This window comes from Poromitra crassiceps (assembly GCF_964638095.1).
Source record: "Poromitra crassiceps genome assembly, chromosome: 8".
Taxonomy (NCBI): Eukaryota; Metazoa; Chordata; class Actinopteri; order Beryciformes; family Melamphaidae; genus Poromitra; species Poromitra crassiceps.
In genome coordinates, this window is record NC_139629.1 from 57,546,807 (window position 1) to 57,574,354 (window position 27,548).

Genomic DNA, 27,548 nt, shown 5'->3' on the forward strand with positions numbered 1-27,548 from the left:
TTGCCAATAGCCTTTCAAAAGGTCCAGTTTGGAGACAAAAGTAGCACAACCGACATGATCGACGCAATCCTCCATCCGTGGGAGAGGATAACTGTCAGCAATGGTTACATCATTAACCTTTCGAACATCAGTGCAAAAACGATCCTCACCATTGACTTTTACAACAGACAAGGAGAGCTCCATGGACTACAGCTGGGCTCAACTATGTCATGCTGCAGCATATAATCCACCTGTTTCTTAAAATGGTGCCACTTCTCTGGATTAACACGATATGGATGCTGTTTAATAGACTTTGTACCACCCACATCAATGTTGTGTTTCAAAAGGCACGTCTGTGTCGGCAGGTCAGAAAACAAGGACCTATTTGCCTCAACTAACTGAATCAAATCTACATGCTGAGACTCAGTCAGGTGAGACAAACAGAAGTCAAGGGACTGCAACGCCTCTGAGTTTGACAATTTACCGTGTGTTACAGCCACTGACAACCCGCCCTCATCCACTTCAGCAGTGGACAGCACCACTGTGGTCAAGACGGATTTTGACGTTTCAGCACTGGACAGTTCATCAGGCTGAGGATTCACAGTCTCTCTGTCACAGTACTGCTTCAACATGTTTACATGGCACAAACGACTTCTATGCTTGCGATCAGGAGTGGCAATAAGGTAATCCCTTTCACCCATTTTCCTTTCAACTTGATAAGGGCCACTATAATGAGCTTGCAGGCTAGACCCAGGAATTGGCAATAACACCAAAACTTTATCCCCGGCGAAAAACTCCCTGCTTTTTGCTATTCTGTCAAACCACCCTTTCATTTTCATTTGTGCCGTGTTAAGGTTCTCCATAGCCAACTCGCATGCCCGTCGCAACCTGAAGCGAAAGCTGCTGACAAAATCTGACACATTTTGTTTAGTGTCCTCCTGCAACCATTTCTCCTTCAGAAGCTTTAAAGGACCGCGGACCGAATGGGCAAAAAGTAAGTCAGCACAATAAACCCAAGTGACTCCTGCACGACCTCCCGCACTGCAAACATCATCAGATGAACATGATCATCCCAGTCTTTTTCAAATTCCAGACAATAAGTGCGCAGCATGGATTTTAATGTGAAAACGCTCAAGTGTGCCTTGAGTTTCGGGATGATAAGCGCTGGAATGACAGTGTTTTATGTCCAGCTGTTTCAAGACTTGAGCAAACACACGGGACATAAAGTTTGAACCTTGATCGGTTTGAAACACTTTTGGGAGACCAAACAATGAAAAAAACTTGGTCAGAGCCTTCACAACAACAGGAGCTGTAATCTCATGCAGCGGGATCACTTCTGTTTCCAGAGTTGATGAACACATGATCGACAACAAAAACGTATTGCCAGTAGGGATGGGTACCGAACTCGGTACTTTTACAGGCACCGACCGAAATGGGGCGGTACCGAGTACCAGTTCACATGAAAACCAACGGTACCACATTTCGGTACTTGAACGCATCTGAGTAATAGAAAGAGAGTGGGTAAAATAGAAATTCTGACGGAACCTTAAGGCAACACGCGAGAGCGCGTTACGTCAGTACGTCACACACCTGAAAGCAAACATCAACAAACGAAAGCGGTCCAAAAATGTGGCTACACTTTACCAAGATAGACTCAGACAACACTGGTTGCAACATTTGTGATGTGAATTGCAAAGCTGGCCAGGGAAACACCTCAAACTTGAGGAAGCATGGTCAAACACGATATATTTAGCTAAATGCTGAAGACTGTAACGTCTTAGATAGGCTGAGGGTGAATGAAGCAGACACTGCACCGCAGGTAACGTTAACAGCACCTCCTCAGCTGTAACGTTAGCTGAAGTCTTGGAGGACGATGATGACGGAACTTGAGAGAGGCATCGACTTCTACAACATCAGGTAATGTTATTTAATTAGCTAGCATTAGTTGGATAAGTTGTTTCACTGCCGTTGTGGTTGTTAGATAACGGGGCTTTTCACTGTCTTCACGACGACTGCAAAACAGAGATCGCTAACGTTACTCTTGCTGCAGTAATTGTCAAGGGTTCAACAGAACATATTTCCTCAGCCTATATATTAGCTATCAACATGAAATAAAAAGCATTTGAGAGCTTAAACCCGTAGCTTTTTATTTTGAAGGGTTACATTTGCCATAATCTTTATTAACATTTCTTAACACATTGAGTGCCAGCCATTTTTTCATCCTGTAGGTAAGTTGTGCCAGTTTTTTTTTTTGAGGATTCTGGCTCATTTTACAAGAGCCGAGGATTATTTTCTGTTAAGAATTCATGAACACCAATCATCTAAAAATAACTAATAGAATGTGTGCTTTCTCTGTCTAAAAGAGTTAGTTTGCAGAGTTAGTAGTTATGTAGATATTAGCCGTTGAGTACAGCATGGTTTCAGAGATTTTCAGAGAGTTTGGAGATAAATGGATTTTTAGAACCACCTCACGTGCCTGTGATTATGGGTGCCCTTGTCTCCCACTCTTGCCCTTGTCTCTCTCTCTCTCTCTCTCTCTCTCTCTCTCTCTCTCTCCTCTCTCTCTCTCTCTCTCTCTCTCTCGAGAGAGGAGAGAGAGAGAGGGAGAGAGCGAGAGGGAGAGTTGCTTCAACTCCTCCCTCCGTGGGCGTTCTTCTTGGCTGCAGCGGCCGTCACAAGCTTGTCACCAGTCTGACAGTGCTTTGCTGCTGTCCTGTGCCTGTGGCTGCGCGGCCGCTGTTTGAGGAAGTCGGGACGGACTCGCTCGCTTCTTGGAGTTTTGGTTGAGAGAAGCTTTTGCGATTCTGGTCATATTTATGCTGCGTGTTTCAAAGTGTGATCCACCTGTAATCTATTATGTAAATTTGCTATCCCGCATCGCCAGCAATCAGCGCGAAAACGAAAGCGTTTTCCCACATCCATTTTCATGAGAATGGCTGGGGTGAGAATGGCGTGACAAGTTAAAAAAATGCTTGCCTTCCTCTAGTCAGGAGAGCACTGTCGCCACTTAGTGGTCGGTAAAATAGATTATACACATTCTCTTGCTCCAATAGTGATCTCGAAGATGTAAAAGTTGTTGATTGATGTCCCACCGTCAAAAAAAAAAAATGTTTATGTAAGACGAGATATCTCGGCTCTGGCACTCAAGCGTTGGATTATGTAAGACGAGATATCTCGGCTATGGCACTTAACGTGTTAAAATGCATTAGGATCTTTTTATTTTTGGGGTTAAAGATAAAAAATAGTTTTAATGAACATTAGGGCAAATATAATACGAAAAGCCAGAGGGTTAAGCTCTCAAATGCTTTTTATTTTATGTTTCTATGTGCTTCAGAGCCTGAGATATGAAGGCGTTAGTGAATACCGACTCTCTCTGAGAAGTTTGGACTTTTTTATGCCTCCGCCGGCGATAGCCAGGCCGGAGGCATTATGGATCTGGGTTGTCCGTCCGTACGTCCGTCCATATGTCCGTCCGTCCGTCCGTCTGATGTTCGTTAACGCCATATCTGAGGAACGCCTTGACGGAATTGCATCAAATTTGCCTCAAACATAGACTTAGACCCAAGGATGATCTGATTAGATTTTGGTGGTCAAAGGTCAAGGTCACTGTGACTGCTCGAACGCCATTTTCAAGCTTGTTAACGCGATATCTCACGAATGCCATGACGGAATTTAATCAAACTTGTCTGAAACATCGACTTGGACTCAAGGATTAACTGATTACATTTTGGTGGTCAAAGTTCAAGGTCACTGTGACCTCACACACCCAATTTCCAAGCCCTGTAACGCAACATCTCAGGAGCGCTGTTACATGTCTTTGCTTAATTGCTCCTCTCCAGGCTCTCCCTCCCCCCTTGCTGTGGCAGCTGTGCAGGTGTGCACAGGTGCACTCACTGCACCTAATTGAGAGGCAACAGCACAAAACCCTGGAGAAGGCAGACAGACAGTCCCAGTGGGCCATCTGACAGCTTCGTGTGCTGTGTTTGGTGCTTAGCACTTGTGGACCGGGGGCGGTCAAAAGAAAGCTTTTCAACTCTTCTAGAGAGTGTGACTCTCAGTTTGAGAGTGGGCGCCTGTTGACTCTCTTTTGAGAGTGTGGTTGCTTTATTTGGTTAACCTCAGCTTTTATGTTTATTAATCACTCTTCCTTTGTTTCAGGAAGCAGTCCTGTGTTGGTCCGTCCGATTTGATCCTTTTCATTTAACTTTATTTTGGTAATAAAAACCTTGATTATTGTAATTTATCTCCTGTCTCCTTTGTCCCCCGGTTTGTTGTGTTATATGTTACATCATTTCTCCCCTGGTAAAACTGGGAACGTAACAAGCGCCTTGACGGAATTTCTTCCAATTTGCCTCAAATGGCGATTTGGACTCAAGAATGAACTAATGGTGGAGGCATAAGTCCGCGTTGCGGCCGTTCTAGTTTTTTTTTTTACAACTAATTTTGGTAACGCTTTATATTAACTCATTCACCGCCAAAGACGTCTTTGACGTGTTATCAGAAATAGCCATCCACGCCAAAGACGTGTTTGACGTGTTTTTGTTTTTATTAGTACAGCGCGTAGTTCAAAGACTTCCCCAGCCTGTGACATAGTATCAGGTCCCTGCCTCAAAGGCAAGCCGACAACACGCGATCAAACACATACCGCAGCTGTTGTTTTGAAATTAGCAGGAGGAAAAACAGAGAAACGCGCTTCCTTGTAGAGAGGAGAAACGCCATTGAAACGCCCCTCGGCGCGCTGCACTGCTCGCCTTGCTGCAGGGCGAACCTGGATTGTTCACAGTAGTCAAACCCGTGACGAACATGATCGATCCGGTTCCAGCGCCTGGTCCCAAAGCCAAGCCCGACCCGTTCATGTGTCGCAGCATTCGTCCCAGCCCGAATGAGAGGAGGAAAACGATGCGAGGCAGAGGAGGCTAGACGCTGATCTCAGACCAGATGGGTGTTCCCCTCCTATGCTAATTTGCAGGGCGATCAATAGTGTTCCCTTGGAAGGAGGTGCGATGGACAGAACTCTCTCTCTCTCTCTGTGTGTGTGTGTGTGTGTGTGTGTGTGTGTGTGTGTGTGTGTCTGTCTGTCTGTCTGTCTGTCTGTCTGTGTGTCTGTACACTCACTCACACTGAGTAAACTGTATTGTTGAATGTAAAGCACTTCATGTATATATATATATATATTTTTTTTTTTGTCATTTGTGTCATAACGAATAATATTTACATGTCTGATGTCAATACAGTTCAAAATAAAAGAATTGAGAGCGAGTTCTGCCTGAGATTGTGTGCTGTACAAAAATGCCATTTTCTGCAATTTCTTTTCTCAGAGAGACCTTTTTGGTGAAAACAGGGTGTATATAAATGGCTATAAGTAGAGTACAGAACATGCTAAAAGCTCACTTTTTTTTCCCTGGTGAACCCAGAGACGTACATCTTCATTTTGAGGTATTGCAAATCACTCTGGTGCTAATAGATAATTTACTGTGGGTCTTGAAATATGACCAACAATTATGAAAATCTTTGGCCTGTGCTAAATATTGGCAGTCCTAAACTGGCCATGAATGAGTTAAGGTACTATTAATAAGTGTTAATTAATAGGTAATAAGGCTCTTATAAGGTGCTTATTAACACTATTTACATGTTAATAAGACTATATAAGTGTTAATAATTGCATTATAAACACATTTATAGGTAGCTTATAAGACATTTATAAGCACTTTATAACCACCTTTACTAGCTGGTTATGTTGCTTTATTAAGCTTAATAAATAATTTGTTATTACCTTATTAGCAGTTAACTATGCACTTATTAACTGTTAACGATGCTTTTTGCAGGTACCGGATCTAAAGCGATAACAGTGCCTTATTAAGGTTAATAAATCAATGTATTATGCACTTATTAACAGTTAACTATGCGTTTTGCAGGTACCGGCTCTAAAGCGATAACAGTGCCTTATTAAGGTTAATAAATCAATGTATAATGCACTTATTAACAGTTAACTATGCTTTTTGCAGGTACCGGATCTAAAGCGATAACAGTGCCTTATTAAGGTTAATAAATCAATTTATTATGCACTTATTAACAGTTAACTATGGTTTTCACAGCTCACCTAGTGGGAAGGAGCAATATGTGGTCGAGGTTGATAAAATGCGAGTAAAAATGACAATGTTTTAGTAGGGAACGACAAAAACACACTTGCTCTTTAAAACTTTTTTTACTTTTCAACTGAGGTAGGTTTCTTTTTATATAAAATAAAAACAGTGTCTCTCGATATGTAGCAATGTACAACAATCTACAACAGTGCAATTGTATCAAAAATCAAAACACCTTTCCATATAGTGCAACATTCTACCAAAAAAAGGTCGGTAAAAAAACAACAATAAAAATGTAATGTCTTCCAACAACAGCACAATCTAACATTGTAACAAAAACTGAGGTAATTGTATCAAAAGGTTTAAGGTAGGTAGGTAAAAAACTAAAAAAAATTAATGTCTGCCAACAACATTCCAACAACAGCACAATCTAGCATTGTAACAAAAACTGAGGTAGGTTTAAAAAAAAAATACAAAAAAAAATTGTGTATTTCAACATGGAGCTACAATCTATCGCTTACATGATTGTCTGATCCAGCATGTGCAATTATCAATGTAAAATCTTTACAGAATTCACTTCACAGGTTTTTTTGTTTAAATAAAAGCGCAAGTGCAAACCTTTAAGCCCACAGCACCACTCCCCCATTCCGCTCACCCACCCCCTTCCTTGCCACCGCTCCCATCACCCATATCTCCCTAGCAACTCCACCTCCCCAACCCTCCAATCCCAACACTTTTCCATCCCCTGACCCCGATGCTGTGGGAAAAAAACATAAAATATGCATAAAAAATGCATACTGCAATCCAGACCGTAACTGAACTCAACACACTTTTTTGACACATTTTCCTCTTTCAAATTTCAAAAGTTCCCCTTCCCAAGAAGCAACAGTTTCCCTGATTTCTTAAGGGCCCAAACGGCATCGTTAATAGCTGTACTCCCATGAATGGCATCAAGACATTTTCCAGCAAATTCACTGAGCTTTTCCTGTCTTGTATGCTGATCTCTGAACTTGGCATACTTTTCAGGGGCAGCAATGGCGAGCTCTGCAATTGGTGCATTCAAGGAAATGGTGTTGCGATCCACTCCCACTACTTTGCAAGCAGCAGCGATGGATTTCTTCTTCTTGTAGGCCCTCAAGACTTTCTGGTAACGTGTGATTACCTCATCTGGACCGCATGCTAAAATGATGAAGAAGTAATAGGTATTAGTCGCAGTGACAAGGGATCAGTGGTGTAGTCTATGTCAAGGGTTTTCTAAGTCTGAAACTGTGGGCCTCCCCTAAAAGAACGCTTGGAAAAAGGAGCCCCCCTCGCTCAATTTCTAGATGCCTATGGGATCCTGATTATATCCCATAGTCACTCAACAATTGAGCCAAGATAGCCTGATATTGTTCTTTGCATACTTCAGACCAAATACATAAAAAAAGTTCTGTCTGAAGGCATTTCTTTCTTTCTGACTCTGAGAAAGTTGGAAAAACAGTCAAATTAAAAAGAAACTATCTCTTTAACCAAATCACACACATTTAGGGTCTTCTATGTGATCTCCTTTAGATAACTAATGTAATAACTACTGTAATCTTTTTTTCACTTCCATTCACTGAGCCTGCCCTGAAACTGCTTGGAGCACCCCTGGGGAGGGCCACCTCCCACTTTGAAAATCGCTGGTCTATGTGATATGCAGGTATATGCAGTATATCCACTAAAAATTGGGCAGTATAGTTTTGTGACAGTTTTAGGTAGGGATGGGCATTTGAAGTAATTTAAATACTCGAGTACTCTCCTTTTATAGGACGAATCAGCGTGACGTCATTTGCCACCCAGAAATGCGGAACCCTGCGGCAGTTAATAGTATGAGTTGTGGCAAACAAACGTTAATATCTCAAAAACTATACATCACATCCCCATATATTTTGACATTCTAAGTGAGAGCAGAAGTAGCTCAAGAGTTTGATGTATAATATATGCATGTCGTGTTAAAGTTGTGTGAACTGTTGCACTTTTTAAAATGTAAACAGAGTTAGAGCTAGAGCAGACACTCACACCTCGCGCCACTTGGGCTCCATAGGGTTCCATTGCCGTTGCCACCCAGTGGCGCGGTTTGTTTACCAAAATGCTGCTCGGCTGATCCCTCGTATTATGAACGAGTAATCGGGGACTCGGGGGGGGGCACGTGCAGACGATTAATTTATAAGTTGCTGCGATCCCGTTTGGCTGCGCCGTTGCAATGCACGTTTACTACAGCATAGAGGCAGTCGACTGAAGGAGTAGGCAGGCTATCACTACATCACTGGCAATATTGAAAAATGCAAAACAAATAAGGTTAACGCTACAGATCCTGACCCACAACGTGTGTTGAATTCAACAAGCTGGCAGAAAACAGACAGAATTACTGATGGATAATGTTAGATTTGTGTGGGCTGGGCTGTTTGGAACCTAACAGATGGATAAGAAACACGTTTTTCTATCTCAGCAGCATATGCAGTGGAGCAACTTCACGGAAACAGGCAAGTTGAATTTACAGTTGAAGACTTGTAATGTTACTCATATTGAGTTGAAAACAGGAAAGAATGTGAAGTTTCTTCTTCCTCTTAACATTCACAAAACAATCGACTTCTGCTCCATCCTCCTCTCCTCCTGCTTCTCTGAACTGGGCATAGGGTGGGCTTGTTTAACTCTGCCTCCCCGCAGGGTTCTTTTCCACCCTCGTAGCTGTTGTTCTCTGATGGTGGCTTGTAGCCTACTCCGGCTCCACAACAAGGAGATATGCTCCCTTAAGGGGAGCATATCTCCTCCAGCCACCATTTTCATGACGAGTTGGGAAATCTTCTCTGCCCTGACGGCATCACAACCACAGTGTTTGTTACTGCTAGCAAACAAGGTCATGCGAAACTGCTTTTCATCTGCCCCATTGACGTTCTCCTTGTGCTTTATGAGCATGTGGTTAAGCATCGAACTAGTATGTCTATGTTTTGCAAGTTTAACTTTACATATCTTGCACTGCACAGTTGTGGTGTTTCTCAAAATACTTTATAATATCAAACATTACTCTTAAGCCATGCTGCCTAACTGTATGACCTGGAGCCTGTACTACGAAGCTAGTTTAATGCCTTATCCGAGTAAGTTTGAGTTTAAACCTGGTTTAGCCGTACTACAAAGCAAGTTAACTTTCAATCACCATGGCAACTGACGCTGCAAAGCTAACCTGGTCGCGACCAGGTTAGCTTCAGAGGATAAGATCAAAATCCATGAGAGACCCATATAATATCGGCTCTCTGGAGTCACTCACCATTCATAAGATCGCCATATGAAAAATAGATTGCAGTCAACTGAGAATAGAACAAGCAAAACATTCGTGGCTCTGTAGGCTACATAATTAAATTAAGCCTACTTACCACTTTATGTCTTAACAGCTCAACGATGCGTGGAGAAATATGATCACTATTAATCACCGCGGCGCATATCATGAACGGACCCTCAAATGGAGTGAGGGTGATATTCTCCTACATGCCAGAAAAGCCTATACATATAATATAGATATGGGATAAATATGGATAGCCCCAATACTAAATATGCAGGCTATTCTTGCATCTTTCAGCTGGAACTGTGTCCTGTAGGCTGTATGCCAATATATGAGCAAAAATAGGCTAGTTTTTATCAATGATAACTATGCCCGCATCGTCTCAATTCAGTTCAGCAGTTTTCTCTTTTATATTAGGCTATTAGGCTTTATACTAGGCTATTTTATATATGAATTATTCGATCAGTGCAACCACACACATGAGTGATAGAGATCATTATTCATTGAGCATGCGTTTCTAAATCTATGGTCTAAATAGGCTTACAGATTGTGGAAATGTATAGACTGAGATTACACATTTACATTTGTTGCTGCTGTATCAATGCAGCTGTATCAGACAGAAATCGCCGATCAAAGTAAATCAAATGACTGATGTGAATACAAGCTGCTGCTTTAGACAGCCCTTCAGCAGACTATCCAACGCGGATTTTCATTCTGACATTAAATCGCGGATACATTAAATATCCGCTAAAACTCTGATCATGCACTGCGCATTCATTGAACGAGGAAATGGGTGTGGAAATGGGTGTGGGCGTGGATCAACTCAGCTGTTCATAATGTGATTGGCTAGCGCACCTCTTTCGCGTGGACGCGCGCCTGTGCACGAGCGAAAAACGTGCGCGTGCACAGGCAGATCCCAGGTCCACTTACCTAGTAGAAAACCAGCGTCGTAGTATGAGTTAACTAGATAGCTTTGATCCTGTTCAGTCAAACCAGATCAAAGGGACTTATCGCGGATCTGTTAAACTAGCTTCGTAGTACAGGCCTCAGATCTACATGGGGGGTGGGGCGAAACGTTACTCTACTAACGTTACAAACGAGTACTCGAGTACTCCCGTCCATCCCTAGTTTTAGGCCTATACCTGTATGTCATTATTTAAAGAGAGGGAGAGAGAGGGGTGGAAACAGGGAATGAGAGAGAGGGAGGGGAGAGAGAGGGAGATAGAGAGATATAGGTCTGCAGTGATTATCAACCTTTTTCATATCAAGGACCCCTAATTGAATATATATATATATATATATATATATATATATATATATAAGACACAATGTTCTTGTGTGATTATTGTGAGTTTGAGTGAAGCAGAGTAGAGACAGAAAGCACAGTGTCTCGAAGCCGGTGAAACACGCGCACACATTATTTTGATTTGATTACATAGTATCTTGACTGCACCCCCTATTCAATTAGTTTAGTTTTAAATGACAACATAAATTACCCCTTGAAACAGTGCTCCGTGTGTCACTTTTGCTTCCTTTCTCTCTTGTTTCTTTCTTTCCCTTCTTCTTCTTCTTATTGGACTTCTTCATCTTCCTCTTCTTGCCCTCGTCTGAGGAGGAGTAGCTGGAGGAGCATGAGGAGTTGGTAGGGAATGAGTAAGTAGATTGTTGAAGCCACCCACACCTAGCTTACTCAGACAGACTCTTGCAATGCACCAATGGTCCGGATACTGCTGGCTGATATGTCAAAGGCTTTTGACCGTGTTGACCATGCAAATCTCCTACAGCACCTGGCTGCACTAGATCTATGTCCACAGCTCCTCACCTGGCTCCACAGCTATACAACAGGGAGAAGGCAGAGAGTTGTGGCTAATAGCATATATAGCACATGGAAAGATATTACATCTGGGGTTCCACAAGGGGGCGTCATTTCACCTTACCTGTTCCTGTTATATATGTCCATCCGATCAGTCCTGTTCAATGATACACTTGATATAGGGTATGCTGACGATATAGGGCTGTCCCGTGTCATTAGACTCTCTGACATAGGAACTGATACATCATTGGCAGGTGAAGCAAAGCGGCTTGAGGAATGGGCTGCAGCAAATAACATGCTTCTCAATGGCAACAAGTCAATGGAGCTGAGAGTATGCTTCGCTAAGGACCCTCCCCAGCCAGCCCCTCTAATCCTTAACGGCCAGGTTGTCCCTGTTATCACAAGCACAAAATACCTGGGTTTCCATCTGGACAATCAGCTCAGTGGAGATGTTCACTGGGTTTCCACCTGGACAATCAGCTCAGTGGAGATGTTCACTGGGTTTCCACCTGGACAATCAGCTCAGTGGAGATGTTCACTGGGTTTCCACCTGGACAATCAGTTCAGTGGAGATGTTCACGTTGAGGAGGCTGTGAAAAAAGCCTCCAAGCGTCTGCATTTTCTCACTGTGATGGCAAGAAATGGGCCCCCTGTAGAAGACCTGGTCGATATCTATAACACACTGATCAGACCATGTCTAGAATATGGGAGTGTACTGCTTGTGGGCTGTACGGCTAAACAACGAGCCACCATCGACAGGGTTCAGAAAAGGGCTGTCAAAATAATGATGAGGTTCAAGGACATCTCTTTGCATCTACCTGATCTGCAGACACGAAGAGAACAGGTCACTGTGAAGCTGATTCAGGACATTCACCAGTCTAACCACCCGCTCCACCACATCCTCCCTCCTAGTAAGGAAGAAAGGACTGGCCGTGTTCTGCGCAGAGGCAATCAGTTGTCTTTGCCAAAAACCAGAACAAATAGACTGAGAAACTCCACCATCTCTTGTGGCGTCAGGCTTTTTAATGTGCTGTAGCGTTGATTGTATTTTTGATGTTGGGGTTTGTTTTAATAATGCATAATGTATGTGTATTTTTTTTTCTTTTTCGAGTGTACATTCTGCATAATTCAATCATGTATTGCAAGCCAGAATGATTAAACTCAAACAAAAAACAAGAAAATAGAATCGCAGCGCCCAGCAGAACCAGAAGCTGTCTCAGGAAATGGCTCATCATTTCTTACATCCGTGTTCCTTGATGCTGTAAGACAACAATGAAGCGTTGACCACAATAGTTTAATTGTCTCTCCCTCTCTCCTATCTGTTAGAAGAGAGGTTAAAATAAGCCTTTAGGCAGTTTATATGGATTGTGCAAAAGGGGGTGCAGTTCACTATTAGGAAGGTGTCCCTGGTGTTTAGGGCACAAAGTGTACATACATCTACTGGAATGTAACAAAGTAGTGTTGGAAGATATGGCCAAAATGCAGGGCTGTACCGAATAGTTTGGACATTCAAATTCATAATGCTGACATCCAAATAAAAATAAAAATAAAATCTGCATTTGAATGGTTGAAATTTAAAACTTAAAAACATCTAAAAATTTGAAAACTTTTTTAAAAATAATAATAAAAAAATCCAAAATGTATAAAAAATATTTCAGATATTGATATTGATTTATTATTGTCCACCCTGAGAACAAAGTAGCCTTACTGTGTGTATTTGTGAAAACAAATTATTGACTTACATTGAGACAGTTGCTCTTTCAAGAAATCTCTCTCCTTGGTTAGCGTGTTGATCTTGTCTTCCTGATGCACTATTTTCAGTTTGGCCATGTCCAGGTCATGTTTTTGCTTCTGTAAACGGAATTGGGCAGTGGGGGCCATTTGGGCATCACCGGGAGTTGGCACAGAAATAGCAATTCATATTAATCTGTATCATAGAACAAAAAACAAACAGAAAATAATGTTTTACATATTCTTACAGTTTTGGTCCGAGTGAAATGTTCTATGGTCTCTCCTGATTCTAAATATAGCTGAATCGCTTGGTTTGACCAAGTGAAACTGTTTTTATAATCTTTTTACGAAATGTCTATGTAAAAATAAATAGCGGATGAAGGGCCCTATTCTCCCACAGGCCTTCGGCACTAAAACGGGCCTTAACCGCAAAAAAACGTGCCTTGCGCCTGTTTTGGGACGATATCAATATGGCTTTACGCTGCCAAATGCGCTTTAGGCCGAATGGGCGTGGCGCAGTCCCAGAATGGGCCAAAGTGGGCGTGTCGGCCTTAAATCTCGGCGTACTGATATCTTGGCACCTGCCTTAAATTTAGCGCTTTGCGCCTTTGAAAACCAGGCCTATTCAGTGCGCCAGTGCTCTTCTGCTGCCTCTCCCCTGTCACCCTTCTCTGTCTCTCTCTGAAACCAGGCCTATTCAGTGCGCCAGTGCTCTTCTTCCTCTTCTCTGTCACCCTTCTCTCTCTCTCTCTGACTCCCTAGCTTAGACAGGCACAACACACTTCCCATATAGGAAAAATAAATTGTAAGTTGTCTGGCCTGTCCCAGCATGCATTGTGCTTCTCCATTTCGCTACTAAATAGCAACCAAATGAGGCGAAATAGATATAAAAGGTCGATCTAAATTAATGTGTAATGGTAACACAACCTGCAATTGTACACATTTCAATATTGGACCAAATAAAACATCGAAATGAAACACCACCCTATGTGAAACATATATGTCCTCTTGAGCCTATATATACCCTGTGTGGATTTAACGTGATTTAGATAAGTGACAGCGGAACGCGCTGCGGAACGCCTTCTACTGTCATATGTGCTATACTGTAATGTCCGCTCCAATAACTTGGCCCAACCTCACATTTAGTTTTACAATAAAAACACATTTATGCAATGACTTTACATAATGTAGGGTATATTTATGTACATCATTCTACCTGCAGCAGGGGAGAGAAAACGATATCATTCTGGACAAACTTTCACCAATATAAAATTAATCTCATCATATAGGGATAGGCTATATTTTTCTAGCTGATGCATTTAGAACATTCTTTTCACTTTGATCTTGCTATAGTGTAGCGTATTTACATGCTTGCAGTATTTAAACTGCAGAATAATAGCCTATAATGACAGACAGACTGGATGAAGGGCTTTCGTCTGGTTTTGCGGGATCACTGGAATTGGAGCTAAAAAGGCAAGCGTGGGATTCGTTTATTGCAGTTATCCAATGAGCATGACGGTGCATAATTTTACGCTTAAAAGGCGTGGTTGTAATGGTTGAGGCTGCGTCTAGCGCCAGCACGACGATATCAAGTGCGCTGGTCCACGCCCACTGATTTGAGCTGCGCCAGCCGCTCGGCCTAGAAACAGCGCCGATGCAACGATAGGGACCGAAATCCCTTGGTTCCCTAAACTGGAAGTGGGCGTGACTTTGGCTCTCTATAAGGGTTAGGGTTAGCCAGTGATGTGAATAAAAGTGGTCACTATTTTGCATCATTCCCACAGCACTCCCCAACTTGAAACTATACTTCCCATGGATATGGAGATAACTTAAGGTTTAGCCAACAATAATGAGCTATTTGCATCATTAGTAGTTCTGCATGTTTGATGGGACTTGGCAACGTTAGCTAACGTAATGATTCTTGTGAAGTACCTAACAAGTTTGTTAGCAATCAATCACCAAGCTAGCAGCAGTAGGACGGTAGTAGGCAGCATAGCATACCAATTTAATTTAATACATAGCCTACATTTCATTTCATTTAATGTTATTGAAATACACATGTAGATTGGATATAAAAGAGATTACAAGAGGCATTGCCTAGTTAAATTAAATTAAATTAAGTTAAATTTTAATTTTATTTGCCCATTGTTCAACATTGAGACCATTGACATGACAACATTGACATGAAGCTGACTAAAAAGAGGGTCAGAGACCATTACAGCTGGTAAGAACGTTAACGCATTACTTCTTCCTTGGTCTAATAGAGCTGAACAGTCACGTGACATTTCTTGCCCCATTCATTTCTCCATAGAAATTAAGAAAAATCCTTATATAATGAGTTTTAATACTGGAACCAAGCTAACCCGTGACCTACTGAATCGTGAGTGACTAAAAAAACATTTCAGTTAGAGCAGAAAAAAAAATCGATATAAATATAAATATTTGTTTGTGGACAGTTCAGCTCTATAATGTCATCGAGGTAGCCTGTCCTTCAAGCCTGCATGCCTCACAGCACTATTGACTTTGTGCTCATACTGTAGATGGATTATTTATTCGGTTTGGTCACTTTTCACAGCAGCCGACAACATTACATTACATTAGAGGGGATACAAAAAGTGCTACTGCATTTGGAAGAGTGGACTTTATGATCCTAAACCAACCTATTACCAGATGCATGTCTTTAAAATAGTTGGAGCCTAGTCTAGCCCGGTGGTTTTCAAAGTGGGGTTCCAGGGGGTCCCCAGTAAAAAGGGGAATAAAAACATCTGAAAGCAAAAATCGTATCAGATGGGGACCCTGCGACAAAATCAGATCAAATGGGGGTCCGGGGTCTAAGTCAATGTCAGTTTAGGGGTCCTTGATGTGAAATTTTTTGAAAATCACTGGTCTAGCCTATAAAATGTACTGTATATTAAGAAAAGCACAAAATATTGTTTTATTGGTGAAATTATTAATTTGCTAACAGGTTATTGATGGAGTTCACAAAATACCTTTGTGCATCAATCTATTATCTTTAACTCATTGAGTGCCAGCCACTTTTGGAGAACGGACGCTCCCAGTGCCAGAGTTTCAGAGCGTTTTCAGTGATTTCTCGAGGCCCACAGAATATTGTGTGATATTACTATGTAAACACCGAACACGCAAAAAGAACAAGGAGACTCTATTGTATCATCAGCAAAAAAAAGTTTATTGATACCATTTTCCGTTCTTTAGTTATCAGCCGGAGAAGATAGGTCAAAAACAGCAAATACAGGCATTTCTATCTAGAAGCTGAGATATTCAGCCTTTTGTGAAATGCAGCATTTCAAGCACATTCACTGACTCTAGCTAATATTTTCTGATGTAGTGACGTGGTGTAGTTGTGTGCTGCCCTGGGTGCCCCACCCCCCTCTCCCCCCCTCAGCTACAAACTCCTCCCCACACTAGTAACACACAGCCTCACGCACCCAGCGTCTATTTTCGGAGTGCTTTTTGTGCGCCGCCTCCCAGGCAGCGCGACAAGGAGCATTTCCTTGTCGCGCTGCCGGACTGCAGGGAAAGGGTTGGCACTTTGGCGTCGGGTGCTGCCTTTCTGGCGGCTAATCGTGTGAAGAAACTATGCAGACAGACAGACAGAGGCAGAGGAGCTCAGTTGTGTGCGCGGATTGACTGCTGTTGCCAGGCACCGTCAGTTGCAGCCAGAGCAATCTACATGGCTCTGGGCTGCAGCATGAGCGCTTTCTCTTTGATCAGGGGGCTTTTTCAGGCTATATTTCGGACATTTCTCTAATCTGGAGAGCACTGTCGCCACCTAAGGGTTCTGTAAAATAGGGTATAGACCTCCAATAGCTACAATATTTGTACAGGAGATGCAGAAGGCTTTGATCGACGTCCCACCGTCAAAAAACGCATTGGACGTCGATCGACGTCCTTGGCACTCTACGTCACTATTTAATTGGACGTCGAAAGACGTCCATGGCACTCAATGAGTTAAGGATATGCCAGCGAGCAGTGCATCGCGGGACCTCGAGTGTGAAGTCAATTAGGAACAAGTCTCTTTTTCAAAGGTCCAGACTTTCTCTCTTTCAGTGGATGCAGTTCATTTATCGGTAGGCTAATATATTTCAGAATGCTAAAAACTCTCAAATTCCTGTGGAAAAGTGTTTTGAAAAATAAATGTAATTAAACTCGGAATGTGTTATGTGTTCTATAGATTCTCACAGGGCCTACGTCTCAGACAGCTGGATATGATGGAAGACAATATAGCTGCAAGTACCGCAACCCTCACCAAGATGAACAAAAAACTGCGGAAGGTCTGTAGAAGGGCTGTCGAGCGAATGAGACTCATTGGTGGATGACGGGAATTTGTCGTGATTGATGAGAGTCTTTTCCGCAATAAGAGAAAGGTGTGTATAATGAAGGGCTAGGTGTGAATCGTTTGTGGTGCAAAGTGAGTCAGACAGTTATAACACCAACTCAATTAGTGGGCTCGAAAAGCAAGAATCTAAGCCTTACATGCTGTTGTTTACTTGTACCAGATCTCCTCCCTTTCTTTCTTTTTTCTAAATTTGGTTTAGTTTAGTCTATTGCAACAGCCTACTTTCAGATACTTTTGTGTCTGTAGGTAGCCTACTTGAAGTATTCTCATATTGAGTGTTTTTATAGTCTTAGGTTAGGATAGTTTTTGTAAAATATGTTCTTGTCACATGTACTGTATGAATGGTAGAATGATGATGATTGTTATTGTGGAAGCAATTTCCAATGTAATACTGCATTCATAATTTCTAGTAATTGTATAATGCACTACTGCTATCATTGAGATTTGAAGAATTATAGTTATTTGCTTTAGTTAATTAGCAGGTTAACACAGTGACAATACCATTAGACAAAAAGTGAGAATACTTTGAAAGGATCCTGCATCTTAAATTTAAATTAGTTCAAAAGCATGTTTGCCTGGAGTGTATGTTAACTGGAAGTACACTACATGAGCTGTTTCTTTTTTTTCTTAATTGGTTTGCATTACAACAGTATGGGAGAGGAAGAATGGGTGGCACCTGGACAAGAAGGAAATGGGTGTTCGGCATGCTTGGTGTGCAGCGGCAGAGGAGCAAGAGAGCCAAGCCAGTGGAAAGAAGAGGTCGACAAAATCTTGTCCCACTGATTGCACAGCATGTCAGGATGGTGTCCACCCGCTATGCCGACCACTCGTAATGCCGACCTTAGGTTTAGGCGTGGGGGGTGGGAGAGGTTAGGTTTTGGGTTAGGGTCTGGGGGAGGTTAGGTTTAGGCATGGGGGTGGGAGAGGTTAGGTTTTGGGTTAGGGTCTGGGGGAGGTTAGGTTTAGGCATGGGGGCTGGGAGAGGGGAGGTTGGAACAGCGAGAGGTCGCAACAGCGACATGGAACCGTCAGGATAGGAGCATCCATCATTAGTCATGAATGGCGTGCTTATCGTGCCCTACCTGCACTCGGCTACAATCACATGACTGTGAATCATGGGGATAGGAAGGTGGTAGAGACTCAGGATTCAAGGGGTGGGTAGGATTAGTGGCTCGGGGGTTTAGGGTTATGGGTGGTGGTGGGGGGGCATAGGGATATGAAGGTGATAGTCAGGATTCGAGTGGTGGGTAGGTGGAGTGGCTAGGGGGATATTGGTGGTGTTGGGGGGTGTAGCCACGGATAGGAAGGTGGTAGAGTCAGGATTTGAGGGGTGAATAGGTGGAGGGGCTAGGGCAGGGGTGTCCAAACTTTTTTGAATGGGGGCCAGATTAGAAAATGTGAAGAAGGGGCCAGCTGCTTCTCAAATCATAAGGGTTATAATAATAAAAATCACATACAATTGTACTCCAGGCCTTTTTTTGGTTTATCATCTGAAAACATTTAGTTCAGCCTGTGTTGTTCCTACTTGTTGCTTGTCTACAAACTGTATGATAGAGCTGCCATCGTTATATGAACGGAAAAAAAACACTCACAAAGGGAACTTGCTTTATTAACCAATACTGTGTGGAGGGCCACATATAGTATATTTTGAGAGACAAGGTGAGGGTCACTTAAAATCGGTCCGCAGGCTGCAACTGGCCCCGGACTTTGGACATGCCCCTGGGCTAGGGGGATATGGGTGGGGTGTAGCTAGGGATGAGAAGGTGATAGAGTCGGGATTCGAGGGGTGGGTAGGTGGAGTGGCAAGGTAGATGTGGGTGGTGGGACGGGGTGGCAAGGAGGGGGGGGGGGGGGGGGGGAGCGAAAAAGGTAATTGATAATTGCACATGCTGTATCAGACAGAATAATAATGTTGTAAATGTAAATGATAGATTGTACATGCTACATGTTGAAAGCACTATTTCATTTTATATTTGTATAATTTGTATTTTGTTTTAACTTACCTTTTTTGTTATGATGCTAGATTGTAAATGCAGCATGTTGAAAGACATGCTGCATTTACAATCTAGCATCTACAATACAAGACTTCATTTTGTATTGTATTGCATTTTCTTTTAGCTACCTCAGTTTTTGGTACAATTTTGCGCTATTTTGAGAGGTTTTACAGCCATTTTGATACAATTGCACTGTTGTAAAATGCTAGATTGTAAAGTCTACATATCGAAAGACAATGTTTTGTTTTAGTTTTATATAAAAAGAAACCTACCTCAGTTTTTTTGTACACTTTTACAGTACTTGGAAGGTAAAACAAGTTTTAAAGAGCCGTCTTAAAGTGTGTTTTTGTCGTTCCCTACTAAAACATTGTCATTTTTACTCACATTTTATCAAGTTCGACCACATATTGCTCCTTCCCACTAGGTGAGCTGTGAAAACCATAGTTAACTGTTAACAAGTGCATAATAAATTGATTTATTAACCTTAATAAGGCACTGTTATCGCTTTAGATCCGGTACCTGCAAAAAGCATAGTTAACTGTTAACACCTTAAGTGCCATAGCCGAAATAATTCGTCTTACATAATCCAACGCTTGAGTGCCAGAGCCGAAATAACTCGTCTTACATGTTTTTTTGACGGTGGGACATCAATCAACCCCTTTTACATCTTCGAGATAACTATTGGAGCAAGAGCATGTGTGTAATCTATTTTACCGACCACTAAGTGGCGACAGAGACAGAGAGAAGCCACAGCCACGGGACCCGTGGACCAAAAGCAGCCGCCTCCCGCGGAAATGGCTTGGCGATTTTACAGTCAGAAGCCCGGAGACACACACACAGAACGGACAGAGATCCCCTCCCCCCAGAGCCGCGGAGCAACGCGCGAACACACACACACACACACACACACACACACACACACACACACACACACACACACACCGCGGGAGCAAGCCATTCAAGGAAATGGCGAGGCGATTTTACAGTAATCCATTTCAGACTCGTCCCCGCACGCAGGCAAGCAGGCAGGCAGGCACGCAGACAGGCAGGCAGGCAGCAGCAACGCGCTTCTGACACGCCCGCTGATAGAGCCAGGAGGAAGGAGGAGAAGACACACGGAGGGAGGAGTTTGAATGAGAGGGGTGTTTCCTGTTGTTATGGAGGAAATTACTGTTCAAAACTATTGTTTAGAATGTCTGACGGTCTTACTGATGCCAAAAATGAATGGTTAAAGTGACTGTTTCACAAAAAGCCATTTATCTCTGAATAAATTTCCAGACGCTGAAACCATGCTGTACTCAACGGCTAATATCTACATAACTACTAACTCTGCAAACTAACTCTTTTAGACAGAGAAAGCACACATTCTATTAGTTATTTTTAGATGATTGGTGTTCATGAATTCTTAACAGAAAATAATCCTCGGCTGTTCTAAAATGAGCCAGAATCGTCAAAAACACCCCTGGCACAACTTACCTACAGGAATGAAAACATGGCTGGCACTCAATGTGTTAATAAGTGCATACTACATTGATTTATTAACCTTAATAAGGCACTGTTATCGCTTTAGATCCGGTACCTGCAAAAAGCATAGTTAACAGTTAATAAGTGCATAGTTAACTGCTAATAAGGTAATAACAAATTATTTATTAAGCTTAATAAAGCAACATAACCAGCTAGTAAAGGTGGTTATAAAGTGCTTATAAATGTCTTATAAGCTACCTATAAATGTGTTTATAATGTGATTATTAACACTTATATAGTCTTAACATGTAAATAGTGTTAATAAGCACCTTATAAGAGCCTTATTACCTATTAATTAACGCTTATTAATAGTACCTTAATATAAAGCGTTACTGTAAAAAAAAAATTATTAGAGCGTGTAAAGTACCGAAAATGGTACCGTTTTGGGTACCGTACTGAATTCCAGGAACCGGTATCGTACCGGTATCGGTTCAAATGTGAACGGTACCCATCCCTATCTAACCCTATCTGTTCTTTGGTGACTCCCTCCGGCCCCGGCGCCGTACCGCTTTTTAGTTTCCTAATGGTGGCCCTAACTTCCTCCTGGGCTGTTCCAGGAAGGAGTTATCACACCCTGCGAACGGCCCAAACTGCCCTAGACTCTTGAACCTGTCAGTGGCTTCCCATTTATCCCTATAAGCCTTCTCTACCACAGAGGGATCGAGGGAGCATTTAAATTTTTCAACTCCCGAAAAGATCAGATCGGCCAATCCGCCTCTGTCTTTTGCATACATACTCTGGAGCTTTTTACTGCGGTTTGTCTCTCTGTTTTTGCGTGGGGGCCTTGATGCCCCCTTCGGAGGGCTCTTTTTGGGGCTGATTTTCCTGAATATTTTCCTTAAATATCTCCCAATCTCGTTAAGGGATTAACGCGGATAACTTGCTAAGGGGTATGGGAGGGCTCTCCGTGGCCCTTGCCATGCTTTCTATGAACGCAGATCTAGCTAGATTAGGGGGAGGGGGCCTGGTCTCTTCCTTCCCTAGGTTGTCAATCCTTTCTTGCCAGGAGGCCTCGCTTATTGGGTTGGTTCTGGCTTCACGCTTAGCCTTCCTTAGTTTCTGGATTTTGTATCTGATCTGTTCTTTGGTGAACATGGGTAGCTTTTATCTTGCCTCACTGTAGAGCCCGGGGGTATTCTCCCTCTTGTCTAAGATTGAGTTCAAGGTCTTTATCTTGCTGGGAGACCATTTTATCCTGGTCGTTCTGTTCGGACACGCCTGCCTTTGTGGTGTGTGTGTTACTGACCCTGGCTGCCTCAGGTTGGCATGCCTCTCCCTGCCTCTCCTGGTGGCGAATGTCCTATCACAAACCTTGCACTTTTTGGGCGACGTTGAGGGCCCTGAGGCCCCCCTCTCTTGATCTTCCTGACCCTCTAGGGCATTGTTGGGGCTTTGAGCTGCATCTGCCTGGATTTTACCCAGCGTGGGGTGTGACCTCCTCCGGTGATTGGTTAACCCTGCCTTCGTGGAGAAGCTCCTGTTGCATGTGGTGCATTTAGCTTTCCCTACCACGGAAGGGGATATTTTAGTCGTCCTACATTTGGCTGCGTGGCAGGCGATTGCCCTCAGGTTTGGGCCCAATTTTGACAGTGCCTACATGCGTAGGTAATGTTCCTGGTGCTGTGCCTCATGGCAAAGTGGTTGCGGGCCGCATGGGCATTGTTTAGAAAGGTCCTACCCAGTTGGCATGCATGTCTCTCGAAGGGCAGTCTTAGGCCCACCTTCACTGCTCTGCTCAGACCTTTGACCTTTTGATCCCTCTTAACTTCTGGGATCGCTGCCTTTAGATGGCTCATAAAGAAGATCGGTTTGACTATGATGCTGGGCAGGAAGAGTCTCTTCTTGAGGTCAATACCCCTTGCCCTTGCTGTTGGTGACTGTGCCTGGAGTGTTGGGGTTGTCCCCTGGAATGTGGCTGCCCCCTCTATAGTTGTATTAGACCTCATTCTTCTGGGTGTAGACCTGTTCCTTGACAGGCTGTTCTTATTGACTGTCCCTACGCTAGGGCTGTGAATCTTCACTGGCCTCACGATTCGATTCGATTACGATTCAGAGGGCTACGATTCGATTCGATTCTTTCTTTTTTCTCACTGTGTGGCTACTTTTAAAATAAAAGTGCATTTAGAATTGCATTGTATTATGATCCATAATTAAAATAAACAACTGCATGTACTTCCATTATATTTTATTTGATTATATAATTTTTTTTTATTTTATTTTTTATAATCGATTTTTGACATTTGTGAATCGATGCAGAATCGTGCAGGTCTGCATCGCGATGCATCTTATAATCGATTATTTTTGACACCCCTACCCTACCCTATGCCCAGGGGCGTGCTGAGTCTGGAGGTGTTTCGTCCCCCTGGCGCTGAGTGGCTCAAGGCCCTTTCTTTGCTCATTTTGTGGGTTAACGTCTTAGGGAGAGGGTCTAACACCCGTGCCTCCCTAGGTTCAAGCGTCCTCCTCTGTTAAATCCGCCTTAATGGCAGTCTGGACCCCCTGTTGATCCCTGGTTTCGTCCTGTTGAAGGCTAGGTCTCAGATTGTGGAGTCTCTTATTGGGACCCCCTCCTCACTGTGAAGCCTGTAAGACACAAAGACGGGCGATAAATAAGGCTATTGTACTGTTAATGATTGCCCGGCGCTCTGTCAAGGTCCTCCTGTGGGAGAACTGTGTAATGTATTAGTATAGCGGCCGCTTCCTGTCCGCTCCTGCGATTAATAAGTGGTTAGATGAGTGGGCCCGCACCCATTCATAATCTTCCACTGGTAGGAGAAATCCATCCACAGATGGTACTGTGAACAGACCCCCTGAGTGGTGAGAGTCTAAGGGGCCTCAGACTATGTGTCTCTGCTCTATATTTAGTTGATAACCTCGGTTTCCTTTATCGCTGTGGTGCTTATTCGATGTTTACTTTTGCGCGTTCCGTTCCCAGACTCTGCATATTTCTACACTCGCCCTACCCTTTCGACTGACCTGTCGTATGCCTCCTAAGGCGGCCTGCATAAGTAAGGTTACACTAGCAGACAGGTTTGTACACTGGAACTTTATTTGAAAGGGTCATGAACAGACAAACTTTGGCAAACTAAGATTGTTTGGCTAACATTTATCAGTCTTTGCTGAGGCTTCTCACACGGCAGTCAGCCTGAGAGCTCGGATGGCCCTCAGACTCATGGGTCTGAGCCATTTAAGGATGTTGGAGGCCTCCACCCATCTATTGTCCTCTACCCCTATTGCCTCCAATACATTGGCCGCGCTTGGGAGTACCACTGTGCCGATTTCAGCCAGGGCAGCGCCGAAGGTCGTGACCCCTTCAATCCATGGGTTGTTGACCCTCAAGTGTCTGGCTGGTTCCTCCAGCCGGGCTCTAGCCCTCATGGCTGCCTCGTTGCCCTCACCACGTGGTGGGTTCGGTGCCCACCATGATGGCCCTCCGGTCCTTTGCCATGATTAGGTCTACCTTGACCGGGCCACCCTCCACGAACATTGTTTTGTTTGTCTCAAAGTAATCCCATTGTTCGATGATTCCCTCTCCCACAAAACATCCTATAGCCAACTGCTTGTAGGTAGCATATCTCCCTCCTGTCCTCAGCTCCCTTCTCAGATCTCTGATCTGCGTTTCATGTTGGAAGTGCCACCTCCCCAGTATGACGGCTCTCCTGTTATTGGCCATCACTGCAGTACCTGCAACATAGGTAAGTAATACAAGCGGGGTTTAATGCATGCACTAGTAGGATTGCTTCCTCTGCATTTCGCCTATACACTGTACTCAGTCTGACCGGCCGTAGAGCCCCCGTTCTCCCCCCCTCGTCCCCACCCTCTAGGGCTCCCCGTTTCTATCCTCATCTCTTCTTTATAGTACGCAGATGCCATGAACATCACCCATTGTCCACACCTCATTCATCTCCTCCTCTATTTCCTCCTCCTCTACTCCTATTAGTCGCATGAACGCGTACAGGCACCAGGCCGTTAAAGTTTTGTCCTCCTTGGGAACCGGGACCGCTACATAGTAAATAAGGTCAATCATTGGCGAGTCCCAGTTCGCCATTGCCTTGGCGATGAGGTCCAAGTTTACCACAGGCCAAAGGAACCGTTCATCCGAACACTGGCGAGGCCAGCCGATGAGGGCCCTTTGAGGGTGGGTCGTGCTTGCCATTGGGTCAGTTTAGACTCCAGTTATGCTTGTGTGTGTTGTGGGGTTGCCCCCCAGTCTTCGTCCTCTTTTCTTGATTCATGAGGTTAGGGCAGCGGGGGATTCCGCTGGTACTTCACCCCATCACTTTTCACTCTTACATTCCGGTCTCAGACTTCTTGGCATTCTGAGACTGCATCTGATTGGGCGTTCACTCTTTGGTAGTTGGGCAGTGGTTCCTCAAGTGGGTATTTCATCATCTCGACATGTCTTTGTCAGTGGACAGGTCACACGAGGTGGCTGTCAGGCACCTGGCCTTACATTCATTGACTCTGGGCAATATCGGAGAGAGCCTTGGTCAATCTCTCACTGTGGTGAGGTATGAGGGTTTGGCCTGAGTCTCCTTTCGGAGTCGGCTTTGTGTGTATTGCCTGAAGTTTCCTTCAGTGGTTCAGCGGATGCCTTCAGGAGTGTGCTCTCCTTTTGCCCTCTCTGGGGTTTCTTGAGTCCCACGCTGTTCATCTGCAGTGCGTGGGATTCTCTTCCTTGCCCGTGATGGACAGATCACCCAACTGCGGGCTTGGCACGTGCCCCAGGTCGACCCCCGTTGACCTATAAGACTTCCCTTTGATTGTATGTACTTACCCCAGGTCGCCCCTCGGTGACCTATAGGGTTTCGCTCTCTTTGATTGAGTGTACTCACCCCAGGTCGCCCCTCGGCGACCAGGGTTTCATTCTGGAACCTCAAACATCCTCATCTCCGCCATGGCTCCTGCCGGTAGTCGTACTCCGTTGTCCTCTGGTGGCTGCCTCCTCTTCTTTTCTTCTGGTCCTGGCCATCTTTTCTCGTGCTCACTCCCCTCCCTTACCCCCTCTTGACGTCCCCCAAGCCCCACACCCGTGAGGGTTTAGGCCCACTCTTCAGACACTTGGCCCCAAAAACCCTGGTTGGTTCCAAAACACCTCCAACATTCAAGCCCCATTCCCACACACAGATGATACATGGAGATTGCGCTTTAAAACAGACAATGAGTACACTCAAGTTTACAGCAAGAACAAGTTTTAATTACACACATAAACAGGCATGTTATAACAAGTAAACATCAAAGAACAAACGAACAGCAAGCAAGCAAGCAGGCATCTAAAAATAAGCATCAAGCGCCTAGCGCTCTTAAAGTGCAGTGTCCCATGAACTAGTCCCTAACTAGACCCTGTGAATGTCTTCCCATTTACTGGGCAACCCGTTGAGGGTGTTATTAAGCAGCCCTCAGGCTGTCATCCAGGTCCTTAAAATCATCCGAGTCGAGCTCCAGGTACTCGTTAAGTTTGTCGAGTCCCCAGCAGTAATAATTCCCCTCTGGGAGCACCATGGGCATGGGGACAGGGGTTTTCCCCTCACTGATGATTCCCTCTTTTCTTAGCCGCTCCACCATTGCCCTCATCCTCCTGGCCGCCAGGTTCATGGCTCTGTTGACATCTCAGTTTTGCGTACTATCAACAGTCCTCCGTCCCTTGTGAGCCTCATCTCCTGGTCGGCGAACCCCATGATCACTCCTAAGGCTCCGCTAACCCTTCCCCTCAGCCTCTCAGGGATCCTATCGGGGATCTTAACTCCCGTCACCACGCCGGCGGAGCGCCTCACTCTTGCTGCGCCCAGGTTCATAAGCCTCCTATCTCCTCTCCTCCTCACTGGCGGCATCTTTTAATCTGTGGGGGTAAGCAAGCAATCATTCATACAGGGTTAGCAGGGTAGCGAGCATGGATTAATTCGTACTAGCAGCACAATGCATATACAGGCTTGGCGAGGTTTGAGTCAGACTACTCAATTAGTGTTGTATTTCTCTTTATTGAAATAAAATGACTCAGTAGTTCTGGGAGTTAGTTTTATTGCTCTCCCGGTCTTGGATACGGTTCCCTTGTCTCGCCTGGGGGCCTGGGCCCCCCCTCTTCTCTGACGGGACCTCTTGGTTTCGCTTTTCAAATACCCTAATTCTTTAACTGTGCTTTTCAGTGAGAGTGGGAGGGCTGGTTGGCCTCCCATGATCAGAGTATCATGCATGAGCATGATGCTCTGATGAAGGCACATGCCGAAACGCGTTAGCCCTCAATAAAAAAAGAAAATGGAAATCTGAAGTCTTGCATCTTAATTTTTGGAGTGCTGCTACCTTCACTCTTGTAGTGATTTTTTTGATAGTAAATCAGTAGTGTCTGTAATGTGTGGATAACTGTAAATGCACAAATCAAATGTCAAACCCAACCGAAACAAATCAACTGAACAGGGCAAGGAGGAGAGAGAGACTGACTGCTCAGGCCTCCCTTTACAGGAGTGAGCAGCCACACCCACACAGGTGTTGGAGGTTAGCTGATTACTGTAGGTAGGTGGTGATGAGTCTCTCCTCCCAGCTCAGCAACTAAACAAACAGGCCAATTGGGCCTAAAGGGCCAAGGGCTGTCACAAATCACATATAAATTCATAAGCTGCCCAACCTGCACAGCTGTTTAATTAACATAGCCTACTGTAAACAAACAGCACGCGCACAGCTGTCATGGCCTTAAAGGAGAATTTCGGTTTTTTACACCACGGTCCTCATTTCCAGCTTAAAATATGATGTTTTCCTCCCCCAAATACCTTTTGTT